The sequence below is a fragment of the Amblyomma maculatum genome, chromosome 1 (genome assembly GCF_055883805.1).
Source record: "Amblyomma maculatum isolate TAMU_Amacu chromosome 1, ASM5588380v1, whole genome shotgun sequence".
Lineage (NCBI taxonomy): Eukaryota > Metazoa > Arthropoda > Arachnida > Ixodida > Ixodidae > Amblyomma > Amblyomma maculatum.
This window is the reverse complement of record NC_139344.1, coordinates 47,714,129-47,741,517: the sequence shown is the minus strand read 5'-3', so window position 1 is coordinate 47,741,517 and position 27,389 is coordinate 47,714,129. Positions and strand designations below refer to the sequence as shown.

Below are 27,389 nucleotides of genomic sequence, written 5' to 3'. Positions count from 1 at the left end.
AGAAAAATAGAAAGGCCTTACTGGAAGTTTTAACCCCAAGCAGGATTTAGGCCAGCGCTAGCTCAAACACAGCAGCTGCGCTTGCCAAGGGCTTCGACTCGAAGCTGCCGCAGCTTATTTTTTCTATATTGCAAGGAAGAACGCTGGTCCCTCTCATGCCTCACTTAAATGACTCGCATGACGCGATCTATCGTCCGTTCTTTTTCGGTCACTTGTTCACCGCCCAGCTGTGGCCGTCTCGCACTTACCCTCTGGCAGGAGTCGGGATGAAGCGCACGGCGGAAACGTAGGCAGAGAGGGAAAGCAGTCCCTTCTTCCGAGGACTTCGCGGTCGCGCCGAGACTTATCCTTGGTCGCGCTTGAAGACACGGGGACAGGCAGTTTGTTCCTGCCGCCGCTTTGCGCGGAGTGCTCTCTTTTCTTTCTTTCTTTCTTTTTTTTTTTTTTTTTTTAGAGCATTACGAACTGTAAACACCGCCGACCCCATAGTACGCCGACTGCACCCATCACCCGGAGGCAGCGCAGCTTTGGAACGAGCGCTTCTTTTGGAAGGCGGCATATCGTTCAATGAACAAACGATGCCAGGCTGAGGGCCCTCGTCCTTGACGGGAAGTGCATAAAAGTGACAATTTGTCGATACAGGCGCGCTGAATGGTTCTCGGTGAAGATTCCAACCCTGGATACCAGCAATGGTGGGAGACGGCGGCGCTTAATGGATGCCTGGGCTCGTGTGTAACAGTGAAGGGGAAGTTGCGGAATATGAGGACGTGGTTCGGCTCTTCTGATGTGGTCCGCAATGCTGCCGACTCGGACGCCAATAATTGCTCTGTAAAAGGAGCCGCCAAGGGCGCAAACTTTGGACGGCAGTTGCGCACGTGGGACTGCGCTTTGATGTGTTTTACTGTGTTTTCTTTTTCTTTCCTAAGGGAGAAAGAGTTTGTGTAACACTGTGGAAGCACGGGGCGTGGCATGTAACCTAGTGAGCCAATCATTTCGAGGTCCATTCTCTAAATTCAGTTTTTTGCGAAACGAATTTGTTGTCCCTTTTGCATTGTTTGTTGTAGGGAGATGGAGATGAACCTTACGGAAATGCAAAGACATGCCAAGGTGTTTGTGAACCAACCATGGGTGCGATTGTTGTGACTGCGTGATGCAAAATGTGGACCGGACTCCAAAGTTGATAAAACCGTGTCCGCGGCCTGGAGAATTCGTTCTGGACTAGAGTTTGATCCCTCGCCTCTTCGGCCATGCCGGAGAGTTTAGCCAGTTCCATGTTATCGTGCTTGTTTCCCCTGTTGTAAATATGTACATTCCTGTATAAAGTTTTCAGTTCATTTTCCTCTCAGAGAGCAAGGTGTTGTTACCAGTGCCAGTACGTTCACTGGCGCAGTCGGGCGGGATCCTTTCGTTATCGGAAAATAGCAAAGGAGGAAGAGACGACGACCCGACAAAAAGTCAAGCATCAGTGGCTGACGAGGAGCCGGAGCTGACGGCAGGAATCGGAAGCTTCCAGAAGAACCAGCAGCGGAGTCTCAGGGCGGGCCGACAACGCAAGGTTGTGGCTGTTTCGAAGAAGCTGCGTGGCGAGGAAGCGGGCGGCGACGAACAGGCAAGGAAAGCAAAGGAAGTCGGACGTCAGCAAGGTGCAGCATGACGGAGGATGAGTCTTTTTACCTGTCACCTTGGCGTTGGCATTGCTGTCTGTGTAGGTTGTCAGGGGTGTATGGACACCAGGTTCGCGCACTTCAATCCGGACTGGCGGAAAGCGAGCACGATGAGCGAGGGAGAGGAAGCGGTTGTTTCTAGGGGCATTTTATCCGTGCCTAATATGCAGGTTAGCCGGATGGCTTTAGAAATGCAAAATCTAGATACAAAAATTGCTGAGGAGCAAGGTCGACCTCTCGAGCTCCAGCTTGAATTTGCAAAATTTCTAGCAAGGAACAAAGATGCATGTCTGGAGCAGAACGCCGCGGCGTTGGAGAGAAGGTTCGCGCGAGCAGAGATTACGGTGGTTCGCGCGGGCGCAGTGCCCCCGGAGTCAGTGGAGCCACACGGATCCGTTGAACTGGTGTCGGACGTTGGTGAGAGGGCGCAGGCTAAACTTGCGGTTGTGCCCTTGGCCTTAAACCGCGACACAGGCATGTTCTCCGACATTGAGGAAACGGGGCCGGTGGTATGTGCGCTGACCGACAAGCTCGTGCCTAGAACAGACTGTTTGCTTTTAGGGGAAGCTTGGGAGTCCCTGACGGACGAGAGCAATCTGAAAGGCGTAGTTCAAGCGTACAACGGGCAGGTTTCAGGTGACACAGAAGTCGAACTGGAAAAGGAAGCGTTAGGCGCGTCGGAATTGGAACCAGCCGCAAAGGGCGCGACTCCCGACGCCGAAGTACACACGGTAATCGGCAAAGAGAAAGAAAGCGGTACTCGAATCACGGGAGAAAGAGCTAGCAGTATGAGCGGTACACGAGTCACAAAGGCAACGGCTGGCAGTGTAACCGGGGAAAGCACTGCCGTGGTGGTGTTCAAGAATGAACAGAGTAACGAAGACACGTTGCGAGAAGCGGGGAAAAGCGCCGAGGCCGAGAAAAAACGGCATAACTGAGGTAGACAGTTTTCTCTACCGCAAAGAAAACTTGCTGAGGCAACCAGTAAAGGAGCTCGCGCTCCCTGAATCCCAAAGTAAGGAGGTACCTATGTTAGCTCATGAATAGGACTGGGGAGGCCACCTTGGGTTCAGCAAAACCAAGGCGCAAAGCAAGCACAGTTTTAAGCCAGGATGTGTTAATGGCCAGTTTCGCGAACACTCGCACATCACGCAGATGCCGGGTGAAGGTCGTAAGCATAGGTCGGCACCATGAGGAGGGGCTCACTCACACTCATGACCAGTGAAACCCAACCCCACTCACTTGCACTCACACTCATGCCCGCTGCCATTCATCGCCACTCACTCACACTCATGGTCACTCCTGTTCACGTCCACCCCCTCACCCTCACAGTCACTCTGGTACACGTCCACTCACTCACGCTCACACTCATGCCCTCTCTCATTCATGGCCACTCACTCACACTCGCACTCACGGCGCCTCTCATACACCACCACTCACTCACACTCATGGCTGCTCCCATTCGCGGCCACTCACACCCATGCCCGTCCACACTCGCATCCACTCACTCGCACTCACACTCATGGCTGCTCCCATTCGCGGCCACTCACTCACACTCATAGCCACTCCCATTCATGGCCACTGACTCAAACTCATGACCGCTCCCATTCCCCGCGACTCACTCGCACTCACACTCATGGCTGTTCCCATTCGCGGTCACTCACTCACACTCATGCCCGGTCCTGTTCACGGCCACTCACTCACACTCACACTCATGGCCACTCACTCACACTCATGACCGCTCCCATTTCCGACCACTCACTCGAACTCATGGCTACTCCCATTCACGGTCACTCACTCACTCATGCCCGGTCCTGTTCACGGGCACTCACTCACACTCATCCCATTTCCGGCCACTCACTCGCACTCACACTCACTGCTCCCATTCGCGGTCACTCACTCACACACATGCCCGGTCCTGTTCACGGCTACTCACTCACACTCACACTCATGGCCACTCCCATTCATGGCCACTCATTCACAATCATGACCGCTCCCATTCGCGGTCACTCACTCGCACTCACGCTCATGCCCGGTCCTGTTCACGGCTACTCACTCATACTCATACTCATGGCCACTCCTATTCATGGCCACTCACTCACACTCATGACCGCTCCCATTCCCGGCCACTCACTCGCACTCACTCATGTCGCTCGCATTCATGACCACTCATTCACACTCACGGCCACTGCCTGAGTGTGAGTGAGGCGACATGAGTGCACTCATGAGTGAGTGCGCCGACCTATACCACCATGAGGCAGCGGCGATATCAAGGGCGACGGCGGCTTTGGAGAAGCGCGACAAGGATGCAAGGATGACGTTGCCGGTCGAAAGGGATCACGCGGGATCGCAAGAAATAACACTTCAAAGACGAGGAAGGAAGACGAACTGCTCACCGGGGGCAACTCGCATCCTATCACGGCGAGTACAAAGGCAGGTATAGCCAGTAGCTAACTGCGCTAGCTGTCGGCAACTAAAACACCGCGCGCAGCTGAGGAAGGAGCGAGTCGGCGGGGGACTGGGCACTGTACGATGAACGGTCTCTCAAGGCAAACCTCGGTCGCGTCATAGCGTATTTCGAAACTCAAGAGTCGCACATCACTCAGTGTTGTATTGCCGAAAAGCCACAATGCAACGCTGAGCTATAGATATCACATAAAACAATGTGCGAAAAACAACAACAACAAAAAAACATGGTGCTAACCCTGGTTAGTGCCTTCATCAGATAACACTATAATGACGCAGCGGACTAGCGGTCGACTGGAGTGATTAGGTAGTGGGGATAATCAGAGGGAGACAGAGAAAGATGGAAAGAAGGCGATTACATGGAATGCGGTTCCACATGAACGTTTTAGGTGCAACGGACCAGAAGTAAGCGAATCGAGGTGCGTTAATTCCATAGCATCCGTGTTGAAAAAAAGCTCGTTTAGACAATACGGGGGGCCGCATAATATATGTTTATATATATATATATATATATATATATATATATATATATATATATATATATATATATATATATATATATATATATATATATATAAACAGAAAGTACACATCATAGATATCTCGCATTCCATCTGCATCGAATGATCCAGCTAAGAAAGACCCTTTTCAATCAAAACAGGGGCGTCTGCTCTGTTCATCTAAAGCAGTGTGTGGGACAAGATAAAGTGTGCACTTGCCTTTCATCGCAATCCAGTTAGTTACCCTTAGCGACCATCGGTTATCTTGCATTCGCATTACATTCTTCTTAGATTTAAGTAAAATATCAGCTTTGTTTCATGGCCCACTTTTCAAGATTGCTGTCTCTTAACATTACACCAATCGTTTTCCTTTCCAAAGCCCTCTGCGTCTCTTTAATGTAAGTTGAACCTTTTCAACTATAGCCTCTACGTTTCTGCCCCATAGCCGAGTACCGGTAAGATACAACTGTTACATACTTTTCACTTAAAGAATATTGGTAAGCTGTCATTCATGACCTGAGAGCACTTGTCAAACGCGCTCCTTCTTAACCTTACTCTTCTAGAAATTTCGCTTGTAGGGTAGATTATGGGAACCGCCTAGTTAACCTCCCTGCTTTTCTATTTTATTTCTCTCTCTCTCACACTGCCGTGAATGGTCCATGGTGAGCGAGTGAACGCAATGTCACGAACAAGGGACGCTGAGCACCCAGCACGAAAAATGGAAGATCCCGAACGAGGCGGAACTAAGAGCAGTGTAAAAGCTGCAAAGGAAGCCACGCACGCTGTCCAATTGAGAAAGCGGCTCGTGGCGGAAACTCCTAAAGCCGTGAAAGCATCCATGGAGCCCATGCGCCCTGCCTAACTTGAAGAACAGCAGCGGAGCGTTAAGTAGCCATTAAACCTGGCCGATAGACTATAAGCCAAGTGTGGCAACCACCGTCAATGAGTCGTCCTAGAACGTGCTTTCTCTTTCCTGCATTACATTTATTATTGCACGGATGTAATCTCGACGACGATGCAGACAGGCAACAAAACTTTTTTTTTTTCAAAGGAAAAAATATGATTAACGAAATATGAGTACTCCCATGTCGTTTAATTATGCTGCAATGAAGGATTTCCGCATCCATTTTTATACACGCTACGTCCAAAATCGCTGATACGAAAAAGCTATAGCGGCTTCCGCGAGAACCCTCCGAAACAAGATGAGCGCAGTACTGCGCAGTGTTGGATTAAAGGGTGGGCTGAGGAGGCTGCAGCCCAGTGCCCCATCTCCGAGAGAAGGGGAAAGGCGTCTATTCTAACCTGCTTCTGAGACATGGAACCACAAATAACGGTATTTCGAGCGACATATGTGAAGCGAGAAAACCGGTGGGGTCCTGTCTACCTACTTAAAGTAACTTTGTTTAGCCAGATCAGTTGGGGAGACTGTCCTGAAAAATGAATTCCCCGTCTCCCAGTGGGACTCCTGTTTGTTCCGCCAAGGCCATCGGGTGGGACAATTTGACCTGGAAGCCAGAAACGACCTTGACCTTTGACATGGAAGCTTAACAACAAGCGTTACCAAGCCAAACAGAGCTTTCGCTCTTTATCTAAATTTCAAAGAGTTAAACTTCCAGTATTTTTTTTTTTGTTTGTTTGTAGTTTGCCATCGATCCCTCCGTTCAGTGGCCTCGCGAGAGAAGAGGCGAGGCGGGGGAGGAAACATTTTAAAGAATTAAGGGGACACATAAAGATCCGGTCTGTTTCGAACTCGAAAAAAATTTTCTTGCCATGAAATTGCCATTTGTTATTCAGTTATGCAAATCTCATTCAGTTAGAGCTGCTTCTGAGAATTTTTAGTTTTCCGCAAAAATACCCCTAACAGCACGGTGTGTCATACATGATACATGACAATATTTCGCAAAATTATTGCAACTGCATTGTTTTTCTCAAAACCGATGTTGATATAGGCATTTGCGTCATGTATGGAGCACACTGTAATTTTTTGGGCAGAAAAAGAAAATTCGTGCAGTAAGGGGGTAATTATTTCACCCCGCATGCGAGCAGGTAAGCTCGCTCCTTACGGAGGTTGTATTTGGGTGTTGTCTTTGCCACGTATATGATTTTCGGGCAGAATAAAGCCTGCTTCGAGCACGCAACTCGTGTCTGCCCCCTCTGGCCCGAACCCATCGTGGTGGTGACTTATCCCACCGCGAGTAGGGGGTCACAGCTCTGACTACTAGAGACTGCACGCCGGTGCTAGAAAGCGACTTCTGCGTTTACTTCTTTGGAGCGTTATATTACAAAAATAGCCCGCATAAAATGCACCATCCGCACTCGTACAAGACGACGACTCATACGAACGTACCGTACTGGTTGCCGGCAGCATATCCATCGCACATGCAGTTCAAGAAAGCTTCCGTTTGTACGTGAACACAGTACATTTTATAGTGGTTGCGCGCCATCTGGTCCGCCGGCGTAGTACGAATGCGGGTTTCCTGCGGGCATCACATGCTGACGCTAAATTTTCATGCAATTAAAGCACAAAATTAGCCGAAATGTACTTTGTTTACCGCTTAGCATTAATTAAATAAAGTTCCTTTCTGATGACACAGCTGTCCGTTAGCATGCAGTCGTACGTACGGCGAAACATACACTAGACTCACCTTTACTCGAACGTAAAAATAAAAAATGAACAGAGTTCTGCGGTGTATCGGCTGCGTCCTCGTCTGGCATTATGAAGGGCCGGAGTTCGATTCCACCGACGTTCGGAAGAAATTTTATTTATTTACTTCCTAGCAGATTTGACTATACGGAGAACAACTCCGACAACGACTTTTTGCGACACGGGGCCCATAACGCTATCGCGTTAAAAAATTAGAAGGGTTCAACGCTTCTGAACAGAATATGGAGCGATAGCATTAGCTGCGAGTGACCGAACGTTGTTCTTCTTCTTCTTCAGCTTCTCCATCTTCTTCTTCATCATTTCCTTCATCATCTTCTTCTTTTTCTGTTAGGCGCAGAGTCGGCTCGGGGACCACGGCACACAGTGACGAGCGGTTAGACCTGGCGTAGTATTGCGTTCGCAATATTATTGGGGACATTAAGCTCCGCCTCAGGGTATGACGCGAAAGCGTTGACGGCTCCCATCCGTGGCTCTTCTTGTGGTGTCTCGTTTGCTCGAATGTAATTTCAGCTCGGTTAATTACCAGTCTCTCAACATGTCCCTCCAACATCTCACACATTCCCATTAGCATACAGCTGTCCGTGCACTGTGCGACGATGCATGCGCGTTGAGGATCCCCATGCAAGTGGTCGAACGAACTACTCCGTAGCCTTCCACTACGGCGCCTCTTTCTCTTTTGCCACTTTCACTCCCACCTTCCTGCCTTTCCTTATGGCGCGGGTCAGTTGTCTACAAAAAGTGACAGGTACTTCGCCTTTCCTGTGAATAATAATAATAATAATAATAATAATAATAATAATAATAATAATAATAATAATAATAATAATAATAATAATAATAATAATAATAATAATAATAATAATAATAATAATAATAATAATTAGTCACAGTAAGGGAAAGGCGCAGTATCGGTCACACTTCTTTTTGTGGACACCTGTAGCACGCCGTAAGGAAAGGGAGAAAGGGGAGTGGAAGTGGAAAGAGAGAAAGGCGTACCTTAATGGAGGGCTTCGGAGTATTTTCTACCACCTGGTGATCTTTAACGTGCACTTATATCGCACAGCACACGAACGCCTCTCCGTTTCGCCTCCGTCGAAACGCAGCCGCCGCGGTCGGGTTCGACTGCGGTGAGCCAGTTGGTTTACAGGAGAGGAAAGACGCAGTATCTGTCACACTTTTTCTTAATTTGTTCAGAGGAAAGGCGCCGTATCTGCCGCACTTCTTTTCTTTTTTTTTTTTTTTGACACTTGAGCTGCGCCATAGGGGAAGGAGGAAGGTGGGAATGAAAGCGGGAAGAGAGAAAGAGTTGCTGCAGTGGAGGGCTACGGAGTACTTTCGACCATCATGGGAAACTTTAACGTGCACTGATATGACATTTGCATTTCGCCTCCATAGAAACGCAGCCGCCGGAGGATGGGTTTGAGCCCGGGTACTGCCCTGGTACTTCGGTACAGTAGTCGGACTTCTTAACCCCTGCGCCAACGCGGTGGGGCATATTATAGCACCGCCCAACTTGATAGCCGTTAATTTCCCATTAATTAACACAATCCATCGATGAATGAGTGTGTGGCGTATCAATAGCCGACTGTCACCTGCCAGAATACCTGTGATGTGTCGTTCACAAGGATGAGGTACTAACCATGCGTGATAACAGCTTTAGGCAATACCTGAAAAGCTATGGTTTTTGTACATGTACACACTGTCTACATTAGCACAAGCCGTTTTTTTTTTTTTTCGCTTAGAACAGGCACAGAACTACTTGCGCAACTATACGGGTATTTTAGCATGCCATTGGATGAATGCGGAGGTTCCACTGGTTCTGTAGGCAATAGATAAACACTTGTTTTTTTCGACATTGACCTTTAGTCGTTGTAGTTTCAGTTTCATTGCAGTCAACCCAAGACTGCAATGCAGGGCCATGCTACAATGGGGCATCTTTACGCGTACTCGCTCCCATGCGACCACTGTGGAAAGAGCAGCTGCGTCCGCAACTACGTCCGGAGACACAAAGTCTGGCCGACTACATTCTTCGACGCACTCCGTCGCCGTGTGACCTTCACGTGTGTCCCAGCCTCAGGTGCTTTCCATTAGGCAGGACCAGCATAGTAGAAACAGCCCCACGACAATGCAATCCAGCCTTGAAAGTATCGCGCGACGCCTGCCGCCCCGCACGGGGCAAAGTCGCTGTCAGTCACCCGCGCTGCTCTCCTTCGGCGTCATGGGTTCCGGAGGTATTCGGCTTCAGGAGGCTCTTGGAACGGGGCACTGAACCCCCCTTGGGTAATCGGCTCCTCGTTAACAAAAAAGCCAGCTGGTTTTGGTCAATTTCGTACCAGCTTGTCGCTGAGGAGGTGGCCTGAGGAGAGGAGACTCAAGATATTTACGCCAATAACTCGGCCAAAGAAGACGATGGTGAGATGGGCGCCGGGAAAGAATGTCAGACCTCGGTCACTGAGAAAGCGAGCCAAGGAGCGTCATTGACCCCCCAAAAAAACGACGTCCAATATACAAAATATACAAAGTCCCCGTAATTGGACGAGAAAAGGCGGGAAAATGAAAAGACAGGCTATTAAAAGCGGCCAACAATCGCATCGAGGAGAGATTCCTAAGGCGATTCCTGCGCAGCTCCCAGCAGTTGTCTCAGCTCTGTTTGTTGGCTTTTGTAATCCTCCAAGCTGTAAATATGTAAATACAGTTTTCCCTCGATTTTCCTACTTCTCGTCTCCGGCGCACTTTCTTTCCTCAACCGGCGCAGCGGCGATGACCCTGTACCCGATGCCTGGTGAACACGCTACTACCACCACGATTCGTAACATCGTGCACCCTCCAGTCCTCAGTCCGCTCACGGCAATACTTGCAGGGTCTCTCCGTAAACGCTATATTCGAACTCATCATTGTACTTTGGTCGTGCCCCGCCAGTCCTCAGCCTACTCACGGCGCCCTAGACTGGTCGTATGCGGACGAGACGGATGGTGAGAAAAGTGGCTGCGAATGCGGGCTTTGTTAGCCAGCACGTGGTTAGAATTCAAGAGCTGACTCATCGGCACTATCTTTTCCCCTTTATGTCCGTATGTCCGTTGAGTGCAGACAGCGCAAATACGACGAGGACGTATGAAGTACACAAACGAGGGCTCGTTTGCGTGCTTCATACGTCCTCGTCTTTTTGCACTGTGTACACTCAATTGATTACCAACTTGCCCAAGCGTCTGTTCTAGCCCATATGTCTGGGCACCCAACCGGAATTAAGGAGAAATTACTTTGGAAGCCATAAGGACCGTAGCATGTCCATCTATTATCTCACACACTCCTATTAGCCTACAGTCCTCACGCTGTCCTGCAGCTACCGGCCGTAACTGACCACCGGACATTGACATGAGATTCCGCTTTAACCAAACCGTGCGAATGTGCCCGCGTGGCCTCGGCGTGCATGCCTGACTTGACATCCAAGTGCCCTCGAAGGTTGATTCCTGTCCCGCCTGAAATGGGAAACCCGACTTGGCAGCTATTCCCGATTTAGTGACAGTATATCGTACCGTTATACTTCACATATGGTTCACCGGTGATCCTTTTTTCGGCGATATCGCCTGCCAGAAACCATGCCCGTAGAACCATGCCATTTTTCGCTCGCAACGTCAAGGCCTGAGTTTCTGCATAACGGAGACAGGCTCTGCCTTTAAGGGTATGACACGATATTGTTCATGGCTCCTGTCTACAGCTCCCCTTGCGTGTTCTAGCTCATGTGTATCACATCCCCTTTGCTAATCACTTAAGTCCCTTATTTTTGTTTCTATTATCTCGCACATATTTATTAGCATGCACTCGTAGGTTACTCGGTAATGTGTAAGTCCACTCAACATTAATACCTACACAGCTCAACAGAGAAGCCCGGGCTGGCAGCTCCTGCCTTGTCATACAATCTATTGACGTCGTACACCCTGTTGACCAGTCAGTAGCCAGCCATATGCCACCTGTCAACTATAACCTTCCAGATTCGTACCCGTGATTTTTCATACACAAAGCTGACAGCGTCGGTTTTTCTGCAGAATGCACGGCGCCTGTATCGAAAGTGGAATGAGTACAATTCGTGAAACGAGGAGGAAAATCTTCCTTTTCCCCTGCCATGACTACCGCTGCTTTCCATCTTTCAAATATTTCCATGGCGCCCTTTCTCCTGCTTTCAAACGGGGAAATAGGATGTGCCACAGAGCCCCTGGAACAAGCTCCTTTGTTTGTCTCATTTGCTGAGCGTTAGTGGTCGCGTATATGTTCTGTGAAACTAATGTTGATTATTATTGTCGCGAATTCCACTGATCGCATTTTGTTTCTTTATAAGAATTAGCGCAATGAAATCAAATTTGTGCAGTACGAGCTTCCGAATCGGGAGCTCGGACACCAAGAGAGGGGAAGGGAGCCTACATGCACATTAGCACAGGGCTCCCATTTCTCCTAATCCGGCCCTGAGTGCACGAGGTATCCGTCACTCGTGCTTTGTGAAGCGGCACCTCTGATTTTGACGCGTCGTAACGCCGCCACGTCAACGTAATACAAGAAAGAGAAAGTCGAAATAGCACTGTGCGTTCTATTTTACGCGTCATCTCGCTGAAATGTCCACACAGTGTATTTTGTCGTTTCCACAGATAAGTACACGACTCGCCCCCAGATTAGGTTTGTGATAATAAAACAGCACTCGAAAAAAGTGACGGTGATTAGGGTCGTTTGTTCGAACCATTTCATTCGGGACGACTTCATTCTCGGCAATCGTCCACTTGCCTTAAACTTACTAATTCAATGTGGTGTGATCGTGTTGTGATCACTGGGCCATATACCCAGAATTTATATTTGCCTTTCTTTGTCCACCTCCATTCCTTCTCGCTATCCGTCTACTTTTCTTTCAATTCCAACTTGTTTGGAATGTACAAAAGAAAGTTATAAAATTACTCACTGTGTTCCTAAGCTGTCTGGTCTTCTCAAGGTAGCCGTGCATAACATAATAAGCGACTAGCGGTCATCGAACAAGACCACGAATGCATCTGCGATGGAAGATTAGCCCATGTAAATCAGTACGAACGCAGAACAAAGTTTGCGTGAATTCCTCTCGATAAGCGCCCCGCCGCGGTGACGCTGTGATTAGGGCGCTCGACTACTGTGCCCAAGGATGCGGGATCGAATCCCGGCCTCGGCGGCAGCTTTTCGATGGTGTTGGAAAGCAAGGTGCCCGTGGGCTGTGCGATTTCAGTGCACGTTAAAGAATCCCAGACGGTCGAAATTTCCGGAGCCTTCCACTACAGCGTCTCTTAGGCTGAGTTGCTTTAGGACGTTGAATCCCACAAAACAAAGTTCCTAAAAAAAAAGAAAGAAAAGAAAACTTCATGAAGGCTATTTGCTACTCAGAATGCCGTGTGCTTCAATGACGACGCGGCTACACCCCACAGAAGGCTTCAAAACATGGTTTCGGAACTGTAGACGTCAATGCGTGTTTACGAAACTGCAGATTTACATCAAGCACAGCCAGTTCGTCGTTTCTCAAGTTTTTCAAATAAGGAAACTATAGTCGGTGTATAGAAAAATGAAACGTTTTTCCACTCAGACGGTTGAGAAAAGATGAAAGAGAATGCGCTGAGTCAGTTCGGCGATGACTTCGAGATGACTTGCCTGTAACGCTGAATAAATGCTGCACACAAGGTTTCGTGCCTTTCAGAAAAGCGACTAATCCGTATGCACTGGCCTCTCAACACGCTGACCTATCCGAAAAGGTATTTTATTTCGAGAGCGCTCTTTGCGGCTCACGCTGCATGTTGGGCCTCTCTACGCATGGAACTATACGGTGCGCCGATTTCACAATTGCGGTTGTCCATTCTGATCAAGAAAAAGTGGTTGGCCGATGCAATTTGTTCGCCTTCGACAAAGCATTGGGAATTCCACACCCCAGCCTAGAAATCGAAGTACAGTGCCAAGTGATAGTGCCGCTGTGAACCTGCATCGGACGGCCACCTTCGTTTATGCTGACCACTGTTACCAGACATGTCACATTTTCCGCAGTTGAGAATAGAACGCTCTCACTGGGAACTTGCGCTCACGCCGGCAGCGTGCCACCACCTGCTGATGCAAGTTGCTAGAAAGTAGCGTCGGGAAGCGGCCACCACTGCAATGACAGCGGCAAAGAAGCCCAATCGAACACCGCTGAGCCAAAGTGAAGAATTTCGAACGGGATCATTCGTGAGATGCACAGTAAGGGTGATGAAACCGCGAGCAGCGGCTCTGCCGTCACGGAAGCCAGAGTCGGCCAAAGTATACACACGGGCATAAAAACTGATGACGTCACTTCTGCACTTTACCGTAGCCACAGCTATGCGCGGCTCTTGATGGAAGACAGGAGATGGACCTGGACTACGACAGATACGCAGGACGAAATGTATAGTAAAGGAGAAAAAGAGAAGAAAGTGGCACCTTTTACTAACTACCGGAGATAGTAACCTACATGGCAGGCTATTCCAGATGAGGGGGGTGATGATTAAGCGAAGCCCCCAGAGGGAAAAGTCTCATCCGTTTACCTCACATGAAAAGTGTGAGCGCGCTGGAGCGGGGCATCATAACAAAAGTTATTTTCAGGAATGCCGCAGCCGAGTGAAGGTCGTCGCAGTAAGAAGGTCTCCGTGTGTGATTAGCCTGGGAGCAATAAAAAAGTTCCCTGATTGCGCAATTGCATCGTGCTGTTTCATTGAAAGTGGCCGCTTAGTTAGAGCTAAACACTTTTGAAACGTAATCTTCGCTGGGCTATAGCGGCAGCGCATTTCGCGTACGCCGCAGTTTGACCTTCAGCCGCGTGACTAAAGCGGCGCGCGGCCTGCTCGCCGCCCGCTTCTTTGCATTTCTGTGCTGCTTTTTCGCTTGTTCTTCAACATAGCACACCTGCTTCCTCGCAAATTTCAATTCTCTGTTGCCGCTGCTTCGTTTCTTCTACGTCGCACACCTGTTTCTTCTTCACACACCTGGCAAACTTCATTCGTACCGGTACATATCTCCACAAATATACAACATTGCCTGGCATAAGGCCACACAACCTTCCAGTCCTCTGCATACCCCCCTTTCCCTCCACCGCCACCCATCGGGCTCGCCGCCTGAGACCTCTCCCTTCAAAATACCCTCTATGCCATTGCTTCGTCTAGACCCGGCTGTGCTGTCTACTTGGTGTCTTTCGCTTTGTCTACTTAGGCTTAGCCTTGTTAAACCTTTTTATTACCCGTCGAAAAAACAAACAATCGATGAAAAAAATGGAGGCCGTTGGCCTGTGTCTGCAAACGCCCGCCATGCGAGCGAAATCGCGCACGATCGCTGCTACAGGGTGCTTGCTGTTGGCGATGTCAAGATCTCCGGCGCTGAGTGTTCCTGAATGTCGGCAAAGTCAGCCGACTACAAGCACCTCCGTTTTAGTGTTTCATTGTGGCAAGTAAGCAAAGCTTTGCGAAATCATCTTATGATGTTGAAAGCGAAAGTGGTTCGCGATGCTTTCGATTTCAGCTCTAAATAGTCTGCTCGGATTTCTATTCGGAATGCCCAAACCCGGTACTATTTCCCTGTGGTCGCCACTATAGTGGAGCTAGCAACGTCCTCTTATGCATACATTCTTGAGCCAATTTTAGGAAGCAACACAAGGTAGCAGAATACAAAGCAGCTTAGAACTGACCAATATAAACTGGAAAAAGGCAGAAAAAAAATATTGCTAAAAACACATCTACAGGAATAGATGGAATTCCGACCAAGCTGATTAATGAACTCGGTCCAAAAAGTAAGGAAACGTTGTTAAAAGCTCTGGAAACAGTCATAACGAATAAGCAAATTCCGGACAGCTGGCGGCAGAGTAAAATGAATTTGATTTATAAAGGGAAAGACCGGATGCACATAAAATCCTACAGGCCGATTACCATAACATCTGTTATGTACAGGTTAGCCATGCAGGCGGTGAAATTAAAGGTGCAAGCATGGGTTCAAAGTAACAAGATACTCGGAAAACTTCAGAACGGCTTTAGAAATGGTAGGCGCTTAGATGATAGCCTGTTCGTGCTTACCCAATGCATCGAAATATCTAGAGTGGAAAATAGACCTTTGTATTTGGCCTTCCTGGACATAAACGGGGCGTACGACAACGTAAGCAGGGAACTCCCGTGGAAGGTATCGGTTATGAGATAATAGAGTTCCTACAGGAAATATACCGGGATAACAAAGTAGAAATTACGTGGGAAGGGATAAGAAGTACGGAGGATGTCAAAGTATGCAAAGGATTAAGACAAGGCTGTCCTCTATCACCGGTGCTGTTCATGCTTTATATGATAAACCTGGAACGGAAGATACAATACAGTAACCTAGGTTTTAACCTGTCATATAGATTAGGTGGTAAGGCGGTAGAGCAGCGCCTCCCCGGTTTGATGTATGCAGCCGATATTATGCTGCTAGCTGAGAGTCTGAAAGAATTGCAAACTCTAGTTAAGTATTGCGGAGACGAAGGGGACGCTCTAGGCTTCAGTTTCAGCGCAGTGAAGCCGGGTCTGATGATTTTCCACGGCTCAACTGATCAGGGTCTTAAAATACAAGGACATGAAATACCTAGAGTAGCAGAATATAAATATCTGGGGGTATGGGTAAACGAAGGATTGGCATACATTGGAAAGCATGAACAATCACTTAAGGCCAAAGGGCGAAGGAATGCCGGGATAATGAAGCATAAGGCATTGTGGGGATACAATAGGTATGAGGTTTTGAGGGGTACTTGGAAAGGAATTAGGTGCCCGGACTTACTTTCGGAAATGAGGTTTTGTGCCTAAAATCAGAGGTACAATCGACATTAGAAACAAATCAGAGATCCGTTGGACGATTAGCACTAGGTGCCCACGGCAAAACTACAAATGAGGCGGTACAGGGAGATATGGGCTGGGCATCTTTCGAAGTACGGGAAGCTCAGAGTAAAATATTATATGAGGAACGCCTGAGGAAATTGGACAGTAAGAGATGGGCAGCTAAAGTATTTAAATACCTGTACTTAAAAAGCGTTGACTCACAATGGAGGAAAAGAACTAGGAAACTAACTAGTAAGTATGCTAGTCACAAGGACGGAGAAATAAAGAGCATTAAGCAACAGGTGAAGAACACAGAAGGTAAAAATTGGATAAATTCGATGGAAAAGAAACAGAGTGTGGAATTATACCGAAAGTGGAAAATGCAGATCAGGAAGGAAGATTTCTTTGATAACTCAAGAGGCAGTGCCCTACTTTTTGAAGCTAGATCACGGTGCCTTAGAACACGCAGCTACAAAAAGAAATTTAACAATGGAGATGACGCGTGTGCTGTATGTGGAAACTCCAGTGAAACAATTGACCATATTATACTCGAATGTAATGGTATCCATCCGGAAGTTGATGCAGGCGCAATCACTGTTCCTGAAGCTCTGGGGTTTAGAGATAACAGTGCCCGGGTGAATAAACCGGCGGTGGAAACTAGCAAAAAACGACTGGAAGATTGGTGGCTTAAAAGAAGAGAAGTGACATAATGTTAGTAATGTAGGAACAAAAATTTAATAAATAGAATCATGGTTTAGTTAACCATTAAAAATCAATAATTAAGATATAGGGAGAAAAATTAGCATGATAGCTACTGCTACCACCCCGTTTCAAAGGGGACGCTCCAATATTCCATCCGTCCATCCATCCATCCATCCATCCATCCATCCATCCATCCATCCATCCATCCATCCATCCATCCATCCATCCATCCATCCATCCATCCATCCATCCATCCATCCATCCATCCATCCATCCATCCATCCATTTATCCATCCATCCATTTATCCATCCATCCATCCATTTATCCATTTATCCATCCATCCATTTATCCATCCATCCATTTATTCATCCATCCATCCATCCATCCATCCATCCATCCATCCATCCATCCATCCATCCATCCATCCATCCATCCATCCATCCATCCATCCATCCATCCATCCATCCATCCATCCATCCATCCATCCATCCATTCATCCATTCATCCATTCATCCATCCATTTATCCATCCATTTATCAATTTATCCATCCATCCATTTATCCATCCATCCATCCATTTATCCATTTATCCATCCATCCATTTATCCATTTATCCATCCATCCATTTATCCATCCATCCATCCATCCATCCATCCATCCATCCATCCATCCATCCATCCATCCATCCATCCATCCATCCATCCATCCATCCATTCATCCATTCATCCATTCATCCATCCATTTATCCATCCATTTATCAATTTATCCATCCATCCATTTATCCATCCATCCATCCATCCATCCATCCATCCATCCATCCATCCATCCATCCATCCATCCATCCATCCATCCATCCATCCATCCATCCATCCATCCATCCATCCATCCGTCCATCCATCCATCCGTCCATCCATCCATCCATCCATCCATCCATCCATCCATCCATCCATCCATCCATCCATCCATCCATCCATCCATCCATCCATCCATCCATCCATCCATCCATCCATCCATCCATCCATCCATCCATCCATCCATCCATCCATCCATGCAATCCTCGACCATAGATTGCAGTGATCTCGCTAAATCTTCTTAGAAAGGATGCCCTAAACAGGTTTATTTCTGGGTAAAAGCCTTCAAAATGGCCTCAATATCGAATCCTCCCCGAAGAGGTATTAAAAGTTGAGTCAAACCTCACGCGGCGGGGAAATCACCACCGCTTAAACCGCGCTAAAAAAAAAAAAAAAAAAAGGCTTTCAAGTGACCTGAGTGACAGGGTTGAACTGAAGCCGAGGATTTAAGGTGCAAATAGTCTTGTAGAGTACTGAATTTGCTCTGTTCCGCAAGCATAGCTGGGAAGATGGAGATGAAGGCGAAGGTAACAAGGTGTTTACTCTCTTGCAAAAGGCCAAAAGGGCGGTTTTCTGGTAAATAGTTTAAATATTTGCTCTTGAGCTTAATCCCGTATGCGATTCCGTCAAATCACATTGACAAGGAAAGACACCCTGACATCGCCGCCAGAGTTGGGATGCCGCGGTCGTAAAGGAAGTCGCACAGCATCCAAATTTTGCGACAAAGCTCGGATAAGTGCCTGCGTCGACATTAATGTCCAGAAATATAATCGGAAAGCAAAGCAAACACCACGAACATCGACCCTACTCAGCGTTCCTCGCAAGTACGGTAATACGAGGACGTGGATAAAATGGAAATGTCTACTAGGAAAGCACGCCACGCGCTGAACAGGTTTTGCACTGACACTTCAGCAGGATATGAAAATAACAGTCAATATGGCGGCGACTACACCACCATTTTTTTTTTATTGAGCAAATATGCCCTTTGGCATAGAGAGATGCAGACCTGTGTCGGCTAAAAAAGTCAACAATGGCAGGTGGTGGGGATGTGCCGAGATTCGTGCGTCTGGTGGTCCGCTAGGGTGGTAACCTTGGGTGCTGAGGTGTAGCTTGCGTACTACCCTAAGTGCGGGGCAATTTATTACGAAATGATCTATATCCGCGTCTGTAGCGACAGAGAAATAGAAGGGACATGTGAGAAGAGGAGGCTGCAATGTGCAGAAGTCTTTTACCGCAGGAGTCTGCTCTTTTGACGCAGATGAGGGCAGTCCGAGTAATACCTACATGTTCAACATGAAAATCTGTTTCTAGATTTAGATAACACTAAATTTTTATAGAGACGCTGAGTTGACTTTCCACCCGGCAGTGATGTTAATCGCATGCTGAGTCATGCAGTCGCGCGCAGTTGAATTTGAATAATTCGTCATTAGCGTCACCTGTGGGTTACTGAAGCGATTTCTTGGTCCCAGTGCCGTCTAGAGGCAGTGAAGCCCGGTGCAACAGCAGAATCTCAGAATAGTTGGTCAGGATTACAAAAGTAAGAAAATCTGAACAAAATCGAAGATTTTGTTTAGATTTTTGTTCAGATCGATGAAACACTCGTCGCTTTCACTGTGCTCCAGACAGACTGAAGCGGTGAACCCAACGCCTCGCAGGCTTAGAGATGTCTGCTTCGTTTGAAGCGTCCGAAGCAGTTAATTCATTGCTTTAGAGCCGACAGAAAACCACCTCCGAAGCTTCCGTTAAAAAAAAAAAAATCGCGTCATATGCGTTTGCATTTGTATCGTTTCGCCCTAAGGCGATGAGCGCAACCGAATTAACTTTTGGCATGTGTAACTACGGGACTCCCTCTGCTAGTGACCTGGTTAGTTATCTTATCTATCGTGTTGGTTAATTGCACCCTCTGCCTTAACGATTCAAGCTCATCAACGTGTTGTGTGTTCACGACACGATTTCCCCTGCCCGTCTCTTGGACGCTGGTACACCTGCGGGCGGAGAATGGACCAGAGAAGGCGCCGGTGCTCTCACAGGCCCGGTGCTACCCGGTTCTGTCTATGCTTGCTGCGAGTCATTTCTGGTTTCAACGTGCTCTATACCTGCCTACACAAGGATAAGTAATCGTAAAAGTAATTACTAATTTTCGCCAGAAAGTTGACACCTCAGTGTGGTTAATTTCATTGCGAGATACTTGACCATATTAGTAAAACATTGCAGCTCAAATCAGAAAAAGTTGTATACTTAATTGCAATTCTATTAAAAAAGAAAAAAAAAACAACAACTTGATGACTGTGACGTCTGTACAGTGTTGTGTCGGTGCACTGTCAGATTCGGCCGTTTTCAGTAGGGCTCGAGTTTATAGGTCGCAAGCCCGTTTAAGAGCTTCGAAAGCAAGGAAAGAACTGTTTACTTGTTCACGTAAACACAGAACTCACTTGCAGTTCCGGCCGACCGCGGGATACATGCTATCCAATATATCCACGCGGGGGCAGAGCTTTTTGCGCGAGCCGCTCTGCGAGCAGGGAAACAACTTCGCTCCGCTCCACGCGCTCGTAATCAGAGCTCACGCGAAGCATGTACCTAGTATATAAAGAGTTCAGTTAGGCATGAAAGAGAAATGCATTTCAACCCACGCGGCGTCACGCGACACGCGGGAAGCATCGCGCCACAACAAGGAGCGTGTAGCGCTTCATGAGCAGGCATTATACATGCATCTACGTCGCAGCAAAAGGGTACTATGCGAGCAACCCACGCGGCGGCGGGACTATTTTGGTTAATGGAAATATGTAAGTGCTTTCGACGTCGGGTTTCTTTTTTGTGCAAACATCAGAGAAAAACAAAAAATTCTGGTCTGGATCAATTTTTTTTTTTCAGTTTAAGCATTACTGGTAGTTTAATCGAAACGTGCCGAAATAATTATCTAAGTTTAGACAGTGGCGTTTCATGTTACCCTCAACGAAAGAGTCTGAAGAACATACGCAAGGACTAAATTATGTTTTAATTCGAAAGCGAGGGTTCTAGCGTTGCAGAAATTCAGTGGCCCAGCGCACGGTGTGCAAGCATATGTTGGGTGGCCTGTGTTCTTTTGACCGCAGCTGTAAAGCAGTCCCCCTTGAATAAAACCGGGGCCCGTATTCCGAGTTTGCGTTGTTATCGAAAGTGTCGCTATCTCCCCGACCTCGAGTCATGCGATTCGTGGAAACGCCGGAACATGATGTTGCAACCTCTCCCGGTTCCGTAGTGGTTCCGGCTTTTCGACAAATCAGATCACTCGAGGTCACGTGAGATAGCGACACTTCGATAACGACGCAAAGTCGGAATAAGGGCCCTGAATCCTAATGGAAAACGCCTTTCCCACTAAACTTCATAGGATTCGGGAGTAGTTACAGCTGGCGAAATGACGTTTACGCATTCGGTCGACTTCGCTCTGAAACCGGTTCATCCCCGTCCTCGTTTTCGTCTGGGTCGATGTTTTGGCAAAGCAAAATGTTTATTGCTCCCCTAAGCTCTAACCAGCGCGCTAAAGAAGTAATTTTTGACAATACTGACCACTCCAAGATTGCATCGGGCTCATCATGAAAGGAAAGACGTAGCAACGGTAATTAAAAATAGAAGCCTGTACTGCACCGAGAGAGAACGAATGAATGCAAAGTGTAAGAGAGAAGTGTAGGTGTTCTCGACAGATAGTCTGGGGACGTGCGGAGGACAGCACATGATAAAAGTACGAGCTACAAGCCTATAGCGTGCGCGCGCGCATCGTCGCAGCACTTCATGCATATCGACCTCAATTGCCTGCCAAGACACGGCTTCGCGTTAATGGAGTGTTTGTGTCATTGTCAGAGCATTACCGCCTGCGTGGTCAGCCATATAGGCCATCAAAATTGCGTTGTTTTCTCCAGTGATGACATGTCCCCAGGAGGCTTGCATCTGGAAACTCTTAAATATTACTTCCAGATCAGGTAGTACATTTTCGCATTTAGGTCTAGAAATCAAGATCATTCCTTCGTGTTATTCGGATTTGTCAGCATTTGTAAGAGCCGCGTGATAGAACAACATTCAGAGCTGCTGGAATCGACGAAATCTCTGTTCAGATAGCAGTGCATGGGATTTCGTGCGGTTGATATATGCGCTTCAGTGGTAACCTCCTGGCTGGTTGTCTATTCTTAACGCTTTATGGTGTCTTCAGGAACCTTGATGTGTAAGATGGTGGCTATGCGAGGCACTATACACCGTGGGATTGTATCATGCGACCCGATTATGTAAAACATGGACTTTGGTGTGTAATGGGGTGCAAGACTTCCTTTCGACCTACATGGGCTCGTAGGATTACGTATAGCGCGGTTTTGCTTTTTGAGGCTCTGCATCATGGCTTCATCAGTTCAGTTGTGGCCTCACTAACTTCTATTAACGTAGCGCAGACCTAGCACAGACAGCCATCAATCGTTTAAGGATGTTACACTATTAAGTATAGGCCTTCCTTTGCAATAACACTGACAGCGTTGCAACCATAATCAACAAGTGTGAACGCGTGAGAATGCATCATAAGCATCGCGTAAAAGTTACGTACTCTAGCCATGGCTCAGCTGCAGTTCAGTCACTGCCGTCAGAGCACGGGCCACGTCTGCGTGGGCCTATCGTGCTACAAAAAAAAAAAAAAAAAAAAACACAACATGACAAAATCAGCTCATATACTAAATTTCCACTTGCGTTTTTGTCTCACGGCTTGTGCATTTCACTTCCACATTGGTATTTCTTCTTGCGATGGCAGCATTTCCTTCTGCAAGTCCAGCTGTACTCTTTGAGCGTTATTTGAAATGGCCCATAAAAATTTAGTTATTAAAATAAGAAAACGCACGCGAACAATAGGTTTTCTATCAATCCTCTTCGGAATGCAAAAATATTTAAGCTAGCTTCATTACCGCCGAACATTTCAGCGACCGAAAATGATGCTCCTCCTCTGGCCCCTTAACTCAGCGTATGTTGGCGTGCAAGAAAAAAAAATTACAGGAATTCAACGCTGCTGAACCGAATGTGGAACGAAAATTTTGACCATGGGCGACCTAGCGTTGCATCGGACACAAGTTCACCGGCGTTCGGTGCACAACCCATTTCATGCCCTGCACATGCGATGTCGGCAAACGCTTTCCTGCTCCACTCGGTCAGCTCTCCACGGCGGCGTGCGCATGTACAGTGCGGAGACTACCCTTCTCTCCGTGCCGGAGCGTGCATCTGATGGGATGCCGCTCCTCGTCTTTGCGGCGAGCATCGATGCGAAAGCAACTGCAGCAGCGAGCGGAAAAAACCCCAGAGCGAGGTACGCGAGAGAAGCGACGCTGTCCCTTGTGTTAAAATCTCGAAAGGGTTCATTCCAACGCTACTCCGCTAAATGTAGAAAGCGTACACAAGGATTTGGCGTGTTCGAACGAACGAAGATACCTCGCAATGCCCGCTCGGATACCAACCAGCGGCACGTTACGTTACGTTATTATTTTTTTTTTACACGTTTCGGTTTAGGGAGAAAACACATACATTGCGACCCGAGAGTAGGTAGTATACCTTAAAAAAAAAAAAAAAAAAAAAACGACATTCCGCTAAAGTGTTTATTTTCACGATAATCACATTTCTGCGGTCAAACTGCCGCACACCTAGTCGGCTATGGCGGCCATGTTGATAGCGACCGCTCAAACCGGAAATGCCAGCTTTCCGCGCTCCTATGCTCCTATTGGCTCGCGTCTGCAGCAGATTCCGGTTCGAGAGGACGCCGCGCGCCGCCCGCGCGACAAATATCTGGCATGGCCAGATCAGTGGCGGCGCGGGTTTTCCCGACGCCGGGCGTCGAATGCACGCCGTCGGGCGAAAAACGCCGGCTTAAAGCCCAGAATACATGCGACGTTTTTTTTTTCACGATTTTGGCGCGTCGAAAAGTGCCACGCGGACGCGACACCCAGCTCGAAATACATGAACGACGAAGCGGCGCGAGCGCCGCCACGGATCACTGGATGCAAAAGCAAATGCATCAGCGAGCGGAAATAACCGCAGAGCGAGGTACGTGAGAACATCGACGCTGTCCTTTGTTTTAAAATCGCAAAGTGCTCATTTCAACGCTAGGATGATAAATGCAGAAAACGTACAAAGGTCGCTCAAGGATTTAGCGTGCTTGAACGAACGAAGATACCTCAGAATTCCCGCTCGAATACCAGCGGCAAGTTTTCTTTTCTTTTGTACACATTTCGCTTCAGGGAGAAAACACATACATTACAATCAGAGAGAACGTTGTGTACTCACATAAAAGCGACATTCTGTGCTTGATAAAGCTTTTATTTTCACGATAATCACATTTCTGCGGCCAAACTGCCGCACATCTCGTCGGCTACGGCGGCCATGTTGACAGCTGCCGCTCGAACCGGAAATGCCAGCTTTCCGCGCTCCTTTTGGCTCGCGTCCGCTGCATCTTCCGGTTTGAGAGGACACCGCGCCGCCCGCGCGTCAAATATCTGACAGGGCCAGATCAGCAGCGGTGCGCGTTTTTTCCGAAGCCGGGCGTCGAGTGCGCACAGCCGGGCGAAAAACGCCGGCTTGACGCGGCAGAAACGCTCCATGTATTCCGGGCTTTACGCGGTAAAAACGCTCCATGTATCCCGGCCCTAATTTTTCGAAAAATGGAAATATACTTCTGTTTTCGGCGCTCGTACGAGGACTCACGTGAATTGGAAAGAATGGACCATACTTAATGGGGATTAAATACTGTTTAAACTGGTGATTTTCCAAAGGCTTTGTCAAGAAATTAGTTTCTTGAAGTCTCCCTTCGCGCACGGCATAAATGACCATGTATGCGACGTTAATGCTCGCACTTGTTTGCTTTACTCACCGTGAGCTTTTGAGCACCGCTCATGAACGCGTCAGGCATGTCTGATGACATTTTGCACTGCCATTTACCGTCTTGTCATTTCTCATGTCCCTGTTGATGTCTGCCTATTCGAATTACCGCGTGCATGAAAACAGCGCCTGCAGGGAATGCGCAAAGACAGCACATCAGAGGTGCGCTTTGGCATTTATTGTCAACGCGACATTTGGAATGCGGGCAGAGCATGAATGCATGCATGCGGTCGCTTGACAAAGCAAGATAATGTGATGTCAAAAAGGCTTTGTGGACTGTTTTGCTCCCACGATTGGTGAGGTAAGCTGAACGACCAGCATTCAAACCAAGAGTACGCATCTATTTGTGCTCTTCTCGTCGCTAGAATGCAGGATGGCCACTGCTGAAGTCACTTTTGTAGATAAGAAACACCCGGCGGTGTAGAAGAAACAATGTTCCGTGGATTGTGCACGGCACGAATGTAACATGCACTAAGAGAAAGTCCAACCTTTTCCCCAAGGGTACGACCAGCGTGGGTGCGACACTATTGCGTCGTGGAACAAGAAGCCCCGGTGCTCAGAACGCCTTTGTCATGGCTTTTTATTTTTCTGAGCGCCCCTGCGCAGTTCCACCAACAGCTACGTGACAAGCAACCTGCGCACTCGCTTCACCTTCGGGAATTTTCCGTCGCTTATTGACAGGTTGGTCGGAAGGACACACGAAGATGAGTGATCCCCTTACAAGCTCGGCGCCTGACCACCGCGGCGACAACAGCGTCGCCGACGGGAAGAGGATAACAAGGCGCCAGACGGCGACGGAGTGAATCCGAGCACGCATTCTCATGATGCGCATACGTCGCACCGACACAGTACCGGCTGCTGAAATGGTAAACCGGAAAAGTGCCGTACACATCCGTCGAGGGTGACGCAGCGCCTGCCGGTGCCGATTACAAGTGCACGTGGAGGCTCTCCGGAGAAAACAAAGGCATCTAGGACAGCGGCGTCGAGCTACATCGCCACCGGTGTCTTTTTGCGTGGGTGCTGCTGTCTTTTTTTGCTGTCGTCCAAGCAAGCCGGCCGTCCAATCAGCGGCGTCCCACCATCAAATGAACAGCTCTCGGGCCACCACTCCCTTCCCTATTCCTACCCCTGCTGCGCCAGCATTCGCTGATTCCTCCTCCATCGTGGTGACGACGTGCGTAGGTAAATTGCGAATGGTCTTGAACTGCAAGAGACCTCCCTTTCGCCCTTACTCGTCTCTTCTCGTGCCCCCCCCCCCCCCCCCCACACACACACACACACTCCCGTTTCTGTCAAGGTTAATTTTGGTTCCTACGTTGTTTTCTGCCCTTGAGACGGACACAACAAGACAGTCCCCGAGGAAGTCCATGTAAAAACCGACGCGCACAAACAGATGCATAAAGAAGCACGTCTGGCCGCGATCATTGATGGCACAACAGCCAGCGCCATCTTGCACGTCTGCTCACATGGAAGCAGTTGCGAAGGCCACATCAACGGAGCTTGCGTGCCAATAAAGTTTATGGTTCATTCGGCCAACTACGGGCGAATGGGAGATTAGGTCGATAACCTCGCGTCACCACGTGCTGCTATCAGCAGCTGTCGAATGCATTATGAGGGCGTCGATAGTCGTTTGCTGATGCTGCTTCGGTTGCCTAGCAAGCGGACCGATATAAATAGCCTGGGCAGCACTCCCCTACTGCTCCATCTGAATTGCGCGTCCGGCTGGCTATTATGTCTGCATTAATAGAGCCCTGGATGCAACGCGATGCGGGCATCCGGCACAAGCGCCCTTGCTGCGCCCGGCCCCGCGGTTCGGCAGAGACGAGCAAGAACAAAGCGCCTGTTGCGAGATGAAACGTTTTTGTGCCGAACAGGACGAAACAATAGCCCTCGACTGCGCTCAAATGGCGCTTTAGCTGCGCGCAGTAATAATGCTATACGAGGCGCCAGAAGTTTGCCACAATGCAGAACTGGCGCGTGAATGGATCTACAGCTGGTGGGAGATTTTTACGCAACACCGCGGAGCAAGAATAATAATAATAATCGATTTCCCCTTGAATAGCCATTCGTGATTGATGAGTTAAATTTGGTGTCTGTTTTTGTCGGGATCATATATTGCAGTTGTGATACTGGCTACACGCGGCTTACCACTGTGCGCTTTTTAACGCGTTTTGCCTTATATTCCACTAGGCACTTCAAATGTCTCGTTTCGTGTTCCGCCCTCTTTATCAGCCCGTTTGGAATCAGTACTGAACAAGAACCGACTAGCTCAACAGCAAGTTCTCTAGGGCAAGCGGCAATTATCTTCGATGTCAATTAGCGCTTCAACGAAGTGGAGGTGCCACGTGCATGACTTTTCCTCTCGAGTGCGACTTCGTGCTTCCCAAACTGCTTCCTGGGCAGTACTGATCGTTTCGCATCATATTACCACGAGTACGGGTTCGCACCTGTTTGGTCTTTTATTTTTCTCCAATTTTCCCGCGATTGCATCGATCCCCTCGTGTTGTCCTATTTTGATCGATTATTATTATTTTTTTTTAATCTGGCGATTTGCATTAAAACTCTGCACGAGACATGCCCTGTTGTTATAAAGGGTCATCCTATCAGAAACGACGCACCCAACGCCGATAACTTCGTATCCTATCAAGCGGCTTTGCGGTGAAGTAACCCCTGCCACTTCGTGACTACTTGAAGGTTTTAAATACCAGTTCGTTTTTCTTCTTTCCGGCTACGTTTCTATTCAATGCCCTTTTTGGATTCAACGGGAGGCTAGAGCAAAATATATTGAGCAAATACTTTTACTAAAAGCGAATCCTTGTCACCACACACACACACAC

At 48.1% G+C, this 27,389-nt stretch overlaps 1 pseudogene; it reads left to right on the top strand.

The window, feature by feature from the left end:
- Positions 1-1,068: 1,068 nt before the first annotated feature.
- Positions 1,069-27,389, top strand: part of LOC146202294 (uncharacterized) — a 188,740-nt pseudogene continuing 162,419 nt past the window's right edge.